Below are 13,474 nucleotides of genomic sequence, written 5' to 3'. Positions count from 1 at the left end.
TTATTTTATGATGAAACAAAAAAGAATGGCACTGGATTTAATTTGTGGTTGTTGAGGGGGAGAAGGCCTTATATATTTTTGGAGTAGCAGGGGAGGGGAAGCTATTTACACGAGAAGTCCAAGAAATGATGCAGAAGAGGATTAGTGGGAGCTTGGCTCAAATCGTGCACCGCTACATTGACGAGTGTTACCCATTTAATCGCTTTAGTCTGATAAAATGCTGTTGTTTGTCACAGAGAAGAACTTCTGCACAGAGAGTTGGGTACGGCCATTCACATTCACATGTTCACATGGCGGCCATTTTTCTCTTTTGTCATGCTCAGGTTGGGTGCCTTACCACCCTGTTCCCACCCAGGGTGGAAAGGAACCCAACCTGAGCATGACATAACTGCAAAATGGCCGCCGTGTGAATATGGTCAATGGGTATGAGCATGTGTAAAAGGTTGCATGCATTTGCGCGTATGCTTGTGTGTGTGTGTGTGTGTGTGTATGTGTGTGTGTGTGTGTGTGTGTGTGTGTGTGTGTGTGTGTGTGTGTGTGTGTGTGTGTGTGTGTGTGTGTATGTGTGTGTATGTGTGTGTGTGTGTGTGTGTGTACGTTTACAACATCTCCAGTTTTCCCGCGAAGTAGGCCTAGTGTTCACTCCTATGACTGTGTGTATAATAATGTGGTGGCTGCGTGTGTATATTGTACGCATTTCTGCACGAAAGCTTGATGTGTGTAGGTGTACGTTACTCATTTGGTCTTGCAGAATGAAGACATTGGATTGAGAAAAACAAAAGGAACCATAAAGGCACAGTGATATATCAAACCCATAAATATGCAATAACCACAAGCCTTTGATTATTATGTAAGCCGTCTTGCCAGCTGCTCAGTAATCATATATCTTTGCAACAGGATCAAAACAGTGACAGTATCTCTTAAGTACTCACGTTTCAGTAGAAAGAATTGTCACATTTTATACCTCTCTACTACAAAAATGGCTTCATGACATCGCAGCAAACACAGAAGCTTTTAGTTATCTGTGCCGTTGGACACACTAATATTTTGAGTTTATTGTCACCTGTTTTGTTTAGCTTTCCTTAGGTCTGTTTGCTTTACACAAGATATTCGCTTCATGAGACGGTACACATCACATTATGCATTCATATTATGGATTGTGATACTGAATATGTTAAAATCTGTTTATCATAAGGATTATTAGCATCGTCATGTATATCTTTATTCTGTGAATGCTTAAATAAAATGCTGAGCAAATTAACATACCGTAACAGACACTGGGTCATTCAGTTGTATGCAGGTTGCAGACCATTGAATTTGAATTTGAATTTGAAAGCTGCAATAATCGTTTTCTGACCACTAGATCTATGGCAAAAAAAGAAAAGATTTAAATGCATGGTTTTTATGAAATAGACGGAGCACATGTGAAAATGTGAAAGATACTGTCAGAAAATTATGATTGCAGCTTTAAAGTTCTCAGTCACCATTGAATTCCATACTGTATAGGATGGTGTACTGTATACAATTGATCTCAAGCCCCGCCCTCTGTTCTTGATCCTCCAATCACAACTGTTGCTTCCCTGTCCGAGGCTTGAGAAAGAAAACAAACAAATTAGAAAGAAAACAAACATAAAAAGAAAAACATAACAAATCAATCCCTTATTCCCCCGACCGTATTTTGATCAAAGCTCCTGGAACTTTGAGAGCAAGCTAACGTTATCCAGGTCCAATGGATGACCGTCAGTGGCTATGGTGTGGTCCTCTTCCTCCTAGCTTACAGGAGGCCATCTTGGAAGGTGGAAGGGCTCAGTCGGTGCAACCGGGGCGATGGTTTCGATCACAGGCCAAACGCTGGCGCCTGGGCAGCGGCCATAAAACCAGAGACAGAAATAAAAACTAATGATGTGTCATAGACAGGGGGAGGGGTCTACCAGGCCTTGGCCCTGCAACAAAACAGCCGTTTCTCATTACCAAAGGGGAGGGCAGGAGGGAATGGTAGAGCATGCACCGTAAATTACACTTTCATCCCTCTTCCTGACCATAAATTCTTACCCTGGCTCCATGGGACGGAGCTCTCCCTCACATACCCTCCCACTCTCTCTTCTCTCTCCCGCTCTCCTCCGCTCCGTGAGATATTGATGGTAAATCTTTGGAGTATATGGATGCCCCAACGGTTTGCCAGGATCATAAACACTTGATCTCATTACTTTCGCTCTGCTTTTAGGACAAGTCCTTGGGAGTGAAACACCTCAATAAGAGGCACTCAGTCATGTCCGTGTCTGCTTACTTTACTCGTTCTGGTTTGTACCTGTTCCCCCCGTGTAGGTATCTTGCCTAGAAATCTGGATCTCCCTCTCTGCGCTATCCCCCCACAACATACAACCAGGATGTGAATATTAAAAATGGCAGTTTAACAACCAATTGTCACTGTTGCTTTTGTAGTTGTATATTGCTATACAACTGCTTTAGAGAACCATAGTTTTCTATGGTAAAAATACTTTTAGTTTATCTTCATTTTGGCCAGAGGCGATAGCCATGGAGAAAATTCTCCACACTGCAGACGTGACGGACTACAACTAAGGCCACGGCCACATTTGCGTGATTTTTCTCATCTCTCATTCACCACCATTCGAAACCACACAGAATTGTGGTGCACAGTTTGCCCCTTTTGTTGTGAAGAAACCTCATTTGCTTGGTTGAAGTTAAAATTAGTAAAACTTTGACCTGCGGAATCGCTCAACTCATGTATGCCCAACCAACGTGGGAGCAGAAAGGATTTGGGCTGACGAGTGATTGATTGAACACCAAGCGGCAGCATATCCAGTAGAGCTCACTTTTGCCGCAGCATCCGAAAAAAAAACGGGCACAGCAAAAAACCTGCCTGACCGCAGCCTTAAGCCTAAACATTAAGTACAACGGAAAGCTAAATCTAGAGACGGTGCAAATGCATACAAAGTTGGTGGAAAGACACAAATGGAGCGAGACAGGAGCTTCACTTGACTATGTCTACGGGCAGAGTGCTTGATCCAATGAGTATGCGCTCTTCATCTGACCATAGTGATTAATTGGCTTGCAGATACTTCACTCAAACATGTCAACTGGATATAGAACTTATACACGTTTTCTCTAATCAAAAGCGGGTGCTCCAGTCAGAACAATATCCGTCAGTTACATTACAAAAAACTCACTTGACCCTTTCTGTCTGCGTCATCAAAGAAGCTTCCCTGACTCCTTCACCTTTCTTCAGTTTAAGATTGGATTCTCTTAAATCCAGTTGGGTTTGTACTAGTGCTGTCAGGCGATTAAAAAAATGTATCTAATTAATTACAGGATTTGTAATTAATTAATCTAATTAATCGCATTTTAATCGCATAAACATTTTATGCCTGATATTCTATATTCTATAATCATATTTCAAATTGCATGTGTCCGGATGGCAGAATTCAGTACTGTATCTACAAAACCTTCTGTTTAATCATCTTCCATCTATTAATTTGCTTAGATTTTTCAGGTCTGGTCAATTTGAGCATGGTGTCAAAGCACAGTCAAAGATACAAAAAAAAATTATTGATATTCTCATTTGGTTCATTACAATTTACTCAAAATAAATTTTTCATTCAATCAATCACCGTGCAGATTGATTGATTGAATGAAAATGTTATTAACAGATTGCAGAATGGGTACAGTACGGCTCAATACACACAATTGTTAAGGGGATGCAGACCAGTTTCGTCTTGTTTACATCAGGGTCCCCCATTTTCAATTCATAATGAATTGTAAGTAAGGGTGCAACTTGCTCCGTGCAATAATCCATTCTTTGTGGATCTAGCCCACAGTATTTCTGACACTGGGAATACATTCCCTGAGATTCACAGATGTCCCTAGAATCAGATACCAAGAACATGCAAATGGACCTTATTAATTGTTTTTTTTTTTTTTTTGTAATTAATTTTGAGTTAATTTTCATAACGCGATCATTTGCTGTGTAATTAATTAATCTAATTAACGCGATAAACTGACAGCCCTAGTTTGTACTGTATTTTTTGTCTGTCATCTTCATCAGGGCCTGTGCCAATGCGGAGCCCAGGGCACGGCCTTTCGTGCTGAGAGGAGCTGTCATCAGCCGGGTTGAATGGGGGATTTGGGGCCACATGAGATCAATGGAGTCTCCAAATTGTCACTGCAGTCCAAATGGGTTTGCATTTAACACTGTAATTACCATATTCTTAACCACTGTCCAGCTTCAAGGCCTCTTCCAAGATCCAGCCAAGTGGCTTCCATACTGTTCCATGATGGTCTCTCTCTCTCTCTCTCTCTCTCTCTCCTCTCTCTCTCTCTCTCTCCTCTCTCTCTCTCTCTCTCTCTCTCTCTCTCTCTCTCTCTCTCTCTCTCTCTCTCTCTCTCTCTCTCTCTCTCTCTCTCTCTCTCCCCCCCATGGCTCCAGATCTGATAGATGTAGAGACTGGGAATGTTCAAAGCGAACGAGGCATTTTACTATTCAAGAGAGATATGGTAGAAATACATCAATGCCAAACTAAAGAATGACATGTTGGTCCAGTGATGTACCCTATACCGTGACCGACCGCCACATGGTTAGGCTATTATTGCTTTGGATGTGAAATGATACAATGTGACTATGATGTTAAATGTAGAATCCGTAATGTCATCAAACAGCGACCTAAACTTCAACCACACATCACACAGAAACAAAGCATGTAAACAAAGTGCAATAACAAGCAGGGCTCTTTTGCCTAGAGGTCACTGAATTCATGCATGTTATTCCTATGGTTTGAGACAGTCCAAAAATATTAGTGAACATGAACAATTCTCTCCCAAATCCCAACGGACCATCCGACATTACCCTCTTTATATCCCTATGAAAACGAATTGTGCACTGGCGGACCATCTGACATTACCCCTCTTTCACAGGTTCTAGCAGGCTCATTCTTTAAAGGGGCTATGTACTGCTATTCCTAGCACTATTTGGGCAACTTTACACAATTCCTGTTAGTCTATTGAAGACATCTGTAAGGTTTTTTTCTAAAAAATGCATTGTTTTATATTTCTAATCAAGTACTCAAAACCATCATTTTCCAGCTTCAAGAGTTCAGGCTGTTATGGCCTGGCTCCGCCCATAAGCACTTTGAGTGACAGTCAGCCCACACAGTCTGCTACTAGTAGACTGAGAGAGATAGAGAGAGAGAGAGAGAGAGAGAGAGAGAGAGAGAGAGAGAGAGAGAGAGAGAGAGAGAGAGAGAGAGAGAGAGAGAGATAGGGGGGTGGGAGAGAGAGAGAGAGAGAGAGAGAGAGAGAGAGAGAGAGAGAGAGAGAGAGAGAGAGAGAGAGAGAGAGAGAGAGAGAGAGCGAGAGAGAAACCCGACACCTCTGCACACACTCGGAGAGTCGGAGGAGAGAGAGAGAGAGAGAGAGGGGGGGGTGAGCTTATTCCAGAGCGAAACCCGACACCTCTGCAGTGCACAGTGCAGTGCCCCCCCCCCCCCCAAGTGCCCCCTCTCTCTCCATCTCTCTCTCACTCTCTCCCTCCAGAGCGCACGCAGAGGCGTCGGGCCCCACTCCGCCTCGCAGCATGAGGAAGTGGCTTCCACTCGCTGTCTAGTCTAGGTAGAATGGGGGCGGGCATTAGCTCCAACCACAGAGCCAATCGCATCACTGTGCGCTACCCAGCGGCCGTATGACGTATATATCAGCCGTTCAAATCAAAATGGCCTGATTTACTGAGGAGGAAAGGGGCTGAGCTGAATCAGAGCAATCCGCCAATATGGTATTTAGACACTAAAACACATTGATACGAACTCCTATTACTATAATACAATGCTAGAGACTGAAAAATGACATTTATAGTACATAGTGCTCTGACTCAAACATTGACCTCTAGGCAGGAGCACCCCTCTTGGTGCTGCACTTTTTGTTTTTTTGGTCTGGTGTGTTGATTGTAGTTGAGTGGGGATAGGGTTTGCTGGCCACACCTCAGGCTCTGCCAAGAGAGGTCTGTAGAAATGCACACTATAATAAGTTAACATATAGCTATATTATAATATTATATTATATTATATTATATAATATAGCTACAGTAGCTATATAGTAACTCCAGACCTATCTTGGCAGAGCCAGCAATAGCAACCCATCTCCCTATCCCCACTCAACTACAATCAACACACCAGACCAAACCAAAATGTGAACTAAGCTCACAGGGCTGGCGAAACTAGAGTGCAGGTATTAACCATGTCACAATAGCTTAACTGGGAAAGAGGCAAAATATTAGATAATATATAAGATAAGCAAGAGTTTAACTGGGAAAAAATTTGCCATTTTCAAAAGTCTCTTGACCTTCACCTCAAAATAATATAAATATATATATAAATACTCAATTTATGCTAGTCCCATGCAGTTTTAAGGCAACATCATGCAGTGATTCAAGTCAAGTCAAGAGTTTTAATTGTCACGGCATACAGGTATACAATGAAATGTGGGTGGTCTTGCCCGCGACGATGTGCAATACAGTGGTACAACATATAATAGAATCCAATAAAAATACAGTGGTACAACATATAATAGAATCCAATAAAAACAACAGTGCAATAAACAGGTAACATGGTGTGACATCTCGGTATCTGTACATAGTATTTACAGAGCATATAGGACATGCTAGGTAGCTTTAGTAGTGCAATACACTGTTCCTGTTGTTATACTAATTTAAAGTGGCCTTTCCTCTTGGCCATAAGTGTGCATGTGTGCGGCATGAGTGTTAAAGTGGCTGCTAGTGTGTGAGCGTGCTCAGCGTGCGTGTCGTGTGTGTGCTTGTGTGTGCTTGTGTGTGGATAGTTCAGTTTCTGTGGCTCTCAATGTTCATTGTTCAAGGCTCTGATGGCCTGGGGGAAGAAGCTGAGCCTAAGCCTCTCCGTCCTAGTAGCTGGGGTTCGCAGGCGTCTGCCTGACCTCAGCAGCTGGAACAGGCTGTTATTGGGGTGGTGGGGGTCTTTCATTATTCTGCAGGCTCTGAATTTGCACCTCTTGTTGTATAGAACCTGCAGGGTAGGTAGCGCAATACCCGTGGTACGCTCGGCTGAGCGCACCACTCTCTGTAGGGCCTTCTTGTCCTGTGCCGTGCTGTTTCCATACCAGGCAGTGATGTTTCCGGTCAAGATGCTCTCTACAGCTCCTGAGTAGAAGGACTGGAGTATCTTCCCCGATACTCTGAACTTCCTTAACTGTCTCAGGTGGTAGAGGCGCTGCTTCGCTTTCTTTACTACTGTGTCTATGTGTGTTGACCATGTCAGATCCTCTGAGATGTGGACCCCCAGGTACTTGAAGCTGCTCACCCTGTCCACGGTAGCCCCCGTTAATCCCCCGTTAATCATCAGTGATGTGATTTTAAAAATATTTGTTTGAAAATGCTTTTATGTATATTTCTGCATATTTTGGTTACTATAAACAGTCTTGTAATGCCTGTAAAACTGAGACTCTTCCAATGAGCCCAATTATATTCGTGTGTGATGATGTGAGTTCCCATAGTAGCCATGTCAATGTGGTGACAGTATTTTATTTTTACTTGACCTCACTATAAAATGACCTTTGTGATAGTCTAGGATAATCACAGCCTCATAAAACTTTACAACTAGAAACTCCAGGCCAGGTCTCGGCCTTCAACAGCGCAACTAATTAGTAGACATGAAAATCTCTAAATAAATATACAGTATTTACCCTAATGTAAAGTGGGAAATTACTGAGTTACACAAATTGATTTAGTGGAGTATTAAAGTCATTTCCAGAAATAATCTAGATGTCAAATAGCAGGAAATTGCGTTGTTATTTTCCTTTTTATTTATTTTCTTTTGGGGGAGGGGAGGTGGCTATAACTTCTGGCTTGCATGACAGCCCTGTCATCACATATAAAGTCTGGAGCTGGTGCATAGACACTACAGTTAATTGGGGAAGTTGGCAAATGTAATGCTGAGAGCACTCAGGGGAACGTTCTTTGCTGGATACATTTTCTGTTACAGAAATGAAAACACTACTATATAATAAAACAACTTGGAATTAAAAACTCAAACGAACACTATGTGGGTCGGGTCCACAAACTCAGTCTAGAACATTTTTAAAAAGAGTATTGTTCTCAAAAAGTCACATATGGTGCTAATACAATGTTCATCATGGGAGCATTATTTATATTATATGCAGACATAAAATCACAGTTTTTTACAGTGCAATACAATTGTTCTGGATTACTGTTCAACAGTAAAACAGTCCCTCCTGTTTTATACCCACTTTGACCCTTCAAACCTCCCACTCAGGGCAAACCTCCCTCTCAGGGCGCAGTTCCCTCTCTCAGGACGCAGTTCTAGGCCTGGGTCCTACACAGTTTTAAAGCCTGACAGTCTTTCTTGTTTGATACCCACACAGTTTAATACCTGCCAGTTTAGAACCTGTAATAAAAAGAAATAGACAGAGTAAAATAAGCACGATATAGATTTTTTGACCCCGATACCGATACCGATAACTTTATGCTCCTCAAGGCCGATACCGATACTGATAACCGATATTTATTGTATTATAATTTTTTTTTAAATGTATATTCCTGTAGTTTTGACCTAACCAGATTTATCATTGATTGATTGATTGATTGATTGATTGATTGATTGATTGAAAACTTTATTAACAGATTGCAGAATGGGTACAGTACAGCTCAATACATACAATTGTTAAGGGGATGCAGACCAGAGAAAGACATATATATATGACATACACGACATACAGATAGACAGTACTGCTACATCTATACATTTATGACATACCAGACTTGCAAATACAGTACTGTTTGTGATACAAAAAGAGTCTAGAAAAGAGAGTATATACATTTGACGTAGAAACTGTACATTGGAGGAGGTTGGGTAGGTGGGGGGGGACGGGGGACGGAGGGCGTCTATATTAAAGCCAGCCCAAGAGTGCTTCGCATTCGCCTGATTGGCCCCGGTAACGCAATGCGCATTTTCTTTTTTGCCACTCACTCGCGGAAATGGAATACATATTATCCAAACGAGGACCAGATTCACTCATAACGCCATAACGTTATTTCGCGAGCCCAGCTGTCAGAAACTGTACATTGTAACGTTAACACAGCCCAGCTGTCAACTGTACTTTGTAACGTTATGTTATTTCGGGTATTCATAACGTTATTTCGCGTGACTGTACATTGTAACATTAACACAGCCCAGCTGTCAACTGTACTTTGTAACGTTATGTTATTTCGGGCGTTTTATTCATAACAAACATTGACGCGATTCCGCCAACACATATGTAATGGTTTTGCTATGCATAGAATAACAGAACAGATTGACAGGTGGTGACAAAGCACTGGGCATTTATTTAAAAAGCTGTCAACTGTACTTTGTAACGTTATGTTATTTCGGGCATTCATAACGTTATTTCGCGCGGCTGTACATTATAACGTTAACACAGCCCAGAAATAACATAACGTTACAAAGTACAGTTGACAGCTGGGCTGTGTTAACGTTACAATGTACAGTCGCGCGAAATAACGTTATGAATGCCCGAAATAACATAACGTTACAAAGTACAGTTGACAGCTTTTTAAATAAATGCCCAGTGCTTTGTCACCACCTGTCAATCTGTTCTGTTATTCTATGCATAGCAAAACCTATTAATATTACATATGTGTTGGCGGAATCGCGTCAATGTTTGTTATGAATAAAACGCCCGAAATAACATAACGTTACAAAGTACAGTTGACAGCTGGGCTGTGTTAACGTTACAATGTACAGTCGCGCGAAATAACGTTATGAATACCCAAAATAACATAACGTTACAAAGTACAGTTGAGAGCTGGGCTGTGTTAACGTTACAATGTACAGGCGTGCGAAATAACGTTATGAATAAAACGCCTGAAATAACATAACGTTACAATGTACAGTTGACAGCTGGGCTGTGTTAACGTTACAATGTACAGTTTCTGACAGCTGGGCTCGCGAAATAACGTTATGGCGTTATGAGTGAGCGAGTTATGAGTGAGTGAGTGAGTGGCAAAAAAGAAAATGCGCATTGCATTGCGTTACCGGGGCCAATCAGGCGAATGCGGAAGCACTCTTGGGCTGGCTTTAATATAGACACGGACGGGGGACTGTACATTGGAGGTGGTTGGTGGGGTGGGGGATTGATTGATTGATTGATTGAAAAGTTTATTAACAGATTGCAGAATGGGTACAGTACAGTACAGCTCAATACATACAATTGTTAAGGGGATGCAGACCAGAGAAAGACTTTCGTTTTGTTTACATCAGGGTCCCCCATTTTCAATTCATCATAACATATATGACATACACGACATACTAGATAGACAGTACTGCTACATCTATACATTTATGACATATCAGATTTGCAAATACAGTACTGTTTGTGATACAAAAGTGTCCAGAAAAAGAGTGTATATACATTTGACGTAGAAACTGTACATTGGAGGAGGTTGGGTGGGTGGGGTGGGGTTGGGTGGGTGGGTGGGGGCTGTACATTGGAGGTGGGGGGGGGGGGGGGTTGGGTAGGGGGGGGACACACATTTTACACTGTACATTGGAATACTGACAAAGCCATACATTTACTGTACAACTAGGTTAGGACATTTGTAGGGCCAGTTTCAAATTGCAGTCTCCCGTAGGTGTTTTTTGAGAGTGTTTTTGAAAGTGGGTAGTGATTCACATTCCTTTACAGCTTTGGGTAGGGCGTTCCACATTGATGTGGCATAATTGCGAAATGTGTTTAGTCCCTTGTTTGAGCCGAATCTGGGTTTAACATGATTTGTGGAGCTCCCTCTGGTGTTGTGATCGTGGTATTCACTGACTTTTGGGAAGTATTTTGACATGTACATGGGTACCTTGGTCGCGTAGTGTATCTTGTAGACCAGGCCCATTGCAAGTTGCTGTACTCTGTCGTCTACTCTAAGCCATCCTAGGTTGTCAAAGTGGGCAGGGGTGAGGTGGGTTCTAGGAGTCAGGTCAAGCAGTAGTCTGACCAGCTTGTTTTGAGATGTTTGTAATTTGTTTTTTAGTGCCTTTAGTGCCTTTGGTACCATGAGGTGCAAGCATAGTCGTAGTACCCTTGAATGAGTGCTCCTGCTAGAGTCTTCAGGGTATTCTTGTTTACCAGAGAGGAGATCCGGTACAAGAATCGAGTTCGTTGGTTGACTTTTTTTATTACATTGGATGCCATTTTGTCACAGGAAAGATTAGCCTCTAGGATGGAACCCAGGTAGGTAATTTCATCTTTCCTTGTGACAATATTGTCACCCACTGTAACCGAGGGGAGGGGTTGGGTAGGACATGAGCGTTACTACTATGAACAAAACAAAGCCAAGACAACAGTTTTGACTGATAAAGTGACCATATTTATTTTTCCAAATAAATATAATTTGAATCAGAAAATTCACAATCCGTCAATAACTTATAATACATCCAACCTAGTCACCTGCAACATCACCACCGCTACAATGGTGTGTTAAAAGCCTACGATGACGCGCGAGCAGCTAAAGCTGCTGTGAATCCAAAGCCAGCTACAAAGGAACCCGCGGCGCGCTTGTACCTATTGACGAGGCGTTTGCTAAATTAAAGAAGTTTGACAGAAATTACCCAAGGGCTCAAGCCGCTAGCTTTTAAGCAGTGCTTGGTGGTGCAAATTAACCTGGCTACTACAGAGCAATAAGCTTTAGCTGCTCGCGCATCGTCGTAGGCTTTTAACACAATAACACACCATCGTAGCGGTGGTGATGTTGCAGGTGACTTGTTAGGTTGGATGTATTATAAGTTGTTGCCCTTTTCCCTCCTCGTGGAACTTCTGCATTGCATTTGTTACAAATAGCAAGCAAACTTTTTTCTTCTGAAACTATTCCACACTACTGACGCCATCTTTGTTTACATCCGCGCTGCTTCTAAACTTACGTGGCTACGTCACAGCCAAGAAAGGGAGCGCTGGATTTGTGTAAAACGCCCTCTTCCTAAACCACACGCTATCAGTTGTACCACAGTACTGGCAAAACGGGAGGAGCCTACAGTGAAAACAAACGCCATTCATCCCATTCACCCACACCGCATTTTTTTTTAACCAAAAAATATATTATATTATCGGAGCTATCAATAACGTTATCGGGTTTATCGGGATGCCGTCATAATTGCTGATATCGGCCCGATAATTATCGTGCATCCCTAAGTGGAATAAAAGAATCCATAGGTAGTGTGTTCCATAACTTTGGTGCATAGTTTGCAAAGGCTGCATCCCCGATGTTCCTTATACTGTGGCTTGGAACCTTCAATAGACCAGTAGTAGATGATCGCAATGTTCTAGGAGGCACATAGTTGACTAGAGAATTTGCAATGTAGCTTGGTCCTGTTTCATTTAGTGCTTTGTATATAAGGAGGAGGGTAAGTGACCATAGTATATACAAGACAAACAGGAAGTGACAACATAGGAAGTGACAACACATTCCCACAAGAGATCTACAAAAAACCTATCTCAAAATTTGTTGACTCACACCTTAAAGAATTGGCTGCAGCACAACCTGGTTATTTAAAGGACACTACCGACTTTCTAAGTAAGCTGTATGAGTGCAGTATAGAAGCTACAGATATTTTGTGTACTATGGATGTTTCTAGTTTATATCCTAGCATCCCACATATTGATGGGTTAAGTGCATGTAGATATTATTTGGATCAGAGAATAGAGCTACATCCCTCTACTGAGGCATTAATATCATTGACTCAGGAAGTCCTTAATAAGAATTATTTTCATTTTCAGGATCAATATTATTTACAGAAAAGAGGCCTAGCTATGGGCAGCCCGGTAGCGGTTAATATGGCCAACTGTTTTATGTCGAAGTTTGAGTCTGAATGTATTTTCAATAATAATCCATATGTTGGACACATTAAAGTCTATTGGAGGTATATTGATGATTTATTTTTTGTATGGTCAGGCACTAAAGAGGCTCTGGAAGACTTCCACTTGTTTCTCAACTCTCAGAGAGAGACTATTAAGTTTACTATGAATTATGATTCACATTCCATAGCATTCCTCGATGTATTGGTGAAAAAGAGAGACAATATTGTCCATACCGAAGTTTTCAAAAAAGAGACTGATCGAAATTCGTTTCTCCATTATAGCAGTTATCACCCACCAGAGCTCAAGAGGAGCCTTCCATTTAGTCAGATTTTGAGATATAAACGTATCTGTAATACAGATGACATTTTTGATACACAAGCCAAGGAGCTTTGTCAGAACTTTAGATCTAGAGGATATAGTGAGGCCCTTATTGAGAATTCTCTTAATAAAACTAAACAGATAAACAGACAATCCCTTTTTACACATAAAGACAAAGTAAAAAGCAACTCAGTAGCATTGGTGTCCACCTTCAGCCCTATTTCTAGAGATATGCGTGATATTGTGAACAAATACTGGT

General features: G+C 41.7%; 1 protein-coding gene across 1 annotated transcript in view; it reads left to right on the top strand.

Moving 5' to 3' along the window:
• Positions 1 to 176, top strand: part of rspo1 (R-spondin 1) — a 79,445-nt gene extending 79,269 nt beyond the window's left edge. The window contains exon 5 of the mRNA XM_084336527.1: positions 1 to 176. This exon is cut by the window's left edge and continues 770 nt beyond it. The gene's annotated coding sequence lies outside the window, so the exon portion shown is untranslated.
• Positions 177 to 13,474: the final 13,298 nt, after the last annotated feature.

The sequence above is a fragment of the Notolepis coatsorum genome (genome assembly GCF_963971535.1).
Source record: "Notolepis coatsorum genome assembly, chromosome: 19".
Classification (NCBI taxonomy): domain Eukaryota; kingdom Metazoa; phylum Chordata; class Actinopteri; order Aulopiformes; family Paralepididae; genus Notolepis; species Notolepis coatsorum.
The sequence above is the reverse complement of the archived record's forward strand: the minus strand, read 5'-3'. Positions and strand labels throughout refer to the sequence as shown.